We start from the raw sequence: 4,610 nt of genomic DNA, 5'->3' as shown, positions 1-4,610 counted from the left end.
TTTTTTTCCTTGGGAAATAACGGAAGAGAATCAGTTGTTACTGCTCTCGGCTGCACCCACAGCACACAAAGTCGAAGAGGATATGAACTCTCTCTTCTCAGCCCCAGATATTGCAAACCCTGATGGAAGCAAATTCCACGTAAGACTTGGCAGACTCATTTTCACATGCGGATATAGACAGAAGCCTCGAGAGCATACACAGGACACAGTGTACTGTTGGCTGCTCACGGCCCACTAGATACTGGGCAAATCTGAAGGAAAGTAGCTGCTCAGCTCTCTTGGATGGAGGGTACAAGGCCTGTCAGTTCCAGGCAGCACTCCTGGACAGGCAGTGACCAGCAGGCACAGCTGGACCGAGATAGCTGCTGCTTCAGGTCCGGCTGCCCTGCGCGCAGGTCCCGGCAAGAGGTTATTTCTGTTCTCCTTGGCGACACTGAACACCTTCACGTCACACCGGTTCCTGATCTCTTCCACCAGGGTCAGTGGCTTCCCTTCGGGAACTGGGATGGTGTCAAGGACAATAGTGCCTGGCATGGACAACATCTGGCGGACTGCTTGCATGAAAGGCTGGCTGAACAGCTCCATTTTCCCAGTCTCATTGATGATACACACTTTGTGTCCAGGGCCACTGTTGGGACCTGTACTTCTTAAGACAGGTAGCGCCAACTGCTCAAATGAAGTCAGGTCCACCACGTACTGTTCCACTCGGGCTTTCCAGGTGGAGGCTGTGACCCAACTCTGGACAGACCCTCCATTCCCCTTTTCTCCGCCCCCCCCCCCCCGCCCTGCACCAAACAGACAGACAGGGTGATGACATCAAATCCTAGCCTCCTCCCTCCATGCCTGACTTCTAGCGTGTAAAATCAACAGGAGGCACCCGAAGGATCGCAAGACCTCATTGGCTTTCAGGATCAAGGTTGTTTTGCGAACCCTGGAGGCCCAGCGAGGAACATGTGCTGTGCCACGTGGTAGGGGTTGCGGAATCAAGTACATTTTTAAGGCTTTGGCTTCTCAAATCAAATGTTCAGTTAAATGTGAGAGGGAAGTGCTCAGTGGAGAGCAAATCCTTTGTGGTTTTGACACCTGCCCACAGATCTCGTTGGACCTTACGTAGATCAACACTGGGGTGGGTGACATGCCCTACTAAGGAGCCTTGCCCATAAGGTCAAAAAGTTAGAAAAAAAAAATGACTTAAGTATGGATATTTCAAATTAAGGTCTGGGAGTTGTTTTTATTTTGTTTTTGGTAAGGCAGAGCTAAGAGAATAAAACAAAATTTATTAAATGTTTAGAAATGTCATGTACCTGTGACATTATTTATGATAGCTGGCATCATCAAGAAACCAGAAGCTGTGTTCTAAGAATTATCTTTTTCATCTGAAATTCTGAATTAATTTTACTATGCAGGCAAATTTAGAGTGGTTTATACTTTTAGGAAACTACAGTGTGAAGATCAGGACTTCTCTGGCAGAGGTGATAAGCTAGCAAGTGGCAGGTGCCTTTTTGCTGTGTCAGGAGGTTTGTAAAGGTCCCTGTGTGACTCAGTTCAGAGGACACTCATCAGTGTGACTCACTGCAAGGCCAAGGATACATTCCATAAAATCAGGCTCTTTCTGGATGCCAGCCTTCAGGTTACCACAGAACAACGTGTAGACTAGACCCCAGCATCTCCTCAGCACCACAGATGGGGGTGGCTCTCCCTCAAGTCGGGAAGAAGACAACAAATAAATAACTGAAGAGAAACAAGCCAGTACTGAATTCAGTGAGCCCCATAGCCCTGAAAGTTTCCAAGCACCACACAGTCAGCCAAGGCTAACCCTTGACCTTCTCACGATGAGGATGGGACTTGGTTTCCCTCCGCACCTGGGGCCGGTGAAGGCAAGAATCTGGAGACAGGCCAGCACTTCCTACAAATAGAATATGCAGAGGACCCGAGGTCACTTCCACTCTTGGCCTGAGGCTTCAGGTAGGGTCTCTAGCTTCATCTAGGAACCAAACCAATATAAGAGAGAGAGAGAAAAAAGATCTCTATTAAACTTACATGTGTTCACTCTCCTCACAAGGGAGCAAAATGATCAAAGTGTAGATGTTTTTACTCAAAGAACAGTAAGTCCATGAAAGGATGACTGAGCACATGGATTTCTGGGATAAAATAGTAAGTATGGGGGTCCAGCAAAGAGATAGATGGGGCAGAGTTAGAGACCCCTAAAAGAGCTCTTCAGAAGTGGGGAGAAACCCCCTGAGAGGCTCTTTTGTCTCACCTGCATGTGTGAAGTCTGGCCTTTGCAGGAACTGCATCCGGTTTAGCAATATCACCTGAAATGCTCAACACACCAGTTGCTTACACTGAGATGGTCAGCCCTTACCTCCACCAGATGCATCCTATTACAGCCAGTAAAGTGTTCACTTAGGTACCACTCAGGCAGGACTCCCCCTCATAGCAATACTAATGATCAGAGTGCAGACTGTGGTTACTATGGGCCTTTCCCAAGCAAGAGGATGGATCTGGCGTAGGAACATGGTGCACAACGGTGGTTGGTCACACTGGGCTGTGGTGGAGTCCTGTGCTTTCCTTCTATTCTGTAGGATTGTATGAGCAGTCCTTGTTGGATGGGTCTGCCAGCTCCAAGCTTGTTTTATCTAGAGATGATCATTTCATTTCTTACTGGAAGCAGTGATAAAAAAAAAAAAAAAGTGAGGCCATTTATCCTCTCCGTTGTCCCATCCTTCTATTCATTTAATGGGACAAGTCCATCAGAAGGTCATTTCTGCATTCTACAGAATGCTTTTTCAAGCCCCAGCTTTGTGACAGGTGCAGGAGCTTAGAGCCTCACCCCACACCTATCTCTCCCCTTTCTGCCTCACATACCATTAGTCTCTGTTTAATCTCGGCTCTCTGGTTTCTCCTTTTTCCTACTCTGCTGCCACAGGTTTATTATGTCATTCACAATTCTAGCATAAGAAGCTTTCTGGTGTTATCAACAGTGGGTGCTGTGGTCCATGTCCTCTGCTCCCTAGGAACCCACTTCCTCAGAGGCCTCTGCTGCTGTGGGCTCAGTCTTTGCCGATTCTGCATCAGGGCTCAACTAGTTTTGTGTTGCTGTGGCTTTGTGATCTCATTTTTCTAGACATGATTATTAGAACATTCAAGAACTACTTGCTAGTGCCAATATCTTCTCAGATCCCCAACTGCCCCCAATGTCTTACTCACTTCCTATCTTTGGGTTTTTTAATTTGTGGTTAATCTAAATAACCAAAGAGAGATTTCCCAAAGCACCATAATAATTAGAAATAGAATATCACTGCAAAGAGAATCTATGACCTGCAGTAGCTATGGTGGTTTTCAGGGAGAGTTGGACTAATGGGAATGCTTCAAAAGCAAAGGGAGACACCGAGGTGCTCGTGGAAGTCGTTGGTTTGGACATTAGTGTAGGTCTTGGTAAAGTCCCTGCCCTGCTGGGGAAACATCTCACCCAGGACACCTGTCTTTTGGTGAAGCTCTTGCCTAACAGGGGAAGCAGTCCTTTGGGGTGTCCAGTTTGGGCTTTTCAGTCTTGCAGAATGCTGAAGATCAACTTAGCTCACAAACCTGCACCTATATGCTAGGCTTGCAGAGCACGCGGGAAGGCATCTCCTTCGGGGCCTTAGACCTTCCGTGTAAAAGTACTTCTGTGAGAGGGGCAGACAGAAGGCCCTCACCTCCCTGACATGCGGGACGGTTTTGTCTGATTCTGACAAAAATGATACCTCAATCAGGTGTCCTCAGATTGCATCCCAGATAGTCAAATACACAAATGAACTAATTTTTTTTTTTTTTTTTACTTTTTCCAGTACAATATCTATATTTCATGTTGTACTGACCATAGTTTTCTTAGACCATCAAACCATGGTGTGATGCTGGGAGGGGGAGGGTCTCCTCTGTCCCTTCTTTCCTCTTCCTCCCTCTCCCACATAGTCTTTCTGCAAACCACCTAATGTGTGCAAGTTAAGGGAAATGTCTTTGAAATGCGGACTGGTCCCTGTATTAAGCAAATGCCATCTCTCTCTCCCCCTATCCAGTCTTGGTATTAGAATTCTACTTAGGAACTATTTTAAAGAGTTTTTCTGTGTTTGCATGCTTTGCCCGCATATGCATATATGTGCACCACATCTGTGCATGTCCCATGCCCCAGGAGTCCAGAAGAGGGCATCAGAACCTCTGGAATTGGTGTTACAAACACATGTGAGCTGCCATGTGGGTGGCTGGGAATCAGTCCCTGGTCCTCTAGAAGAGCAGCCGGTTCTCTTAACCTGTGAGCCTCCTCTCCGTCCCCTCTGAATGATCTTTTATTTATTTCAGTTGTTACTCTGTAGAAGTCTTTCTGTTACTTACTTTCGTGGTGTATAGTGACTTTACTTCGAAAACAGAACGAAGCTTGCTTGGTAAAAATACATGTGACATCTGTTCACCTCATAACATCTTTTGGAAGCCTTTTTATGGTTTCAGAAGGAACTCTTTGTGGCTTTAAGTTCCTTGAAAGGTAGAGTTTTTCCTGGAATCTATCAGCTTGGGCTGCTATTTCCTCTAGGTCTTTGCAAATCACCGACTATAGATCATAAAGTTATTCCAAA

General features: G+C 46.3%; 1 pseudogene; it reads right to left on the bottom strand.

Annotated features, from left to right (window-relative positions):
• Positions 1-234: 234 nt before the first annotated feature.
• LOC127205524 (cancer-related nucleoside-triphosphatase homolog) lies at positions 235-863 on the bottom strand (annotated as a pseudogene).
• Positions 864-4,610: the final 3,747 nt, after the last annotated feature.

This window comes from Acomys russatus, chromosome 22 (genome assembly GCF_903995435.1).
Source record: "Acomys russatus chromosome 22, mAcoRus1.1, whole genome shotgun sequence".
NCBI classification, from domain to species: Eukaryota; Metazoa; Chordata; class Mammalia; order Rodentia; family Muridae; genus Acomys; species Acomys russatus.
This window is presented reverse-complemented; position numbering and strand designations above follow the sequence as displayed.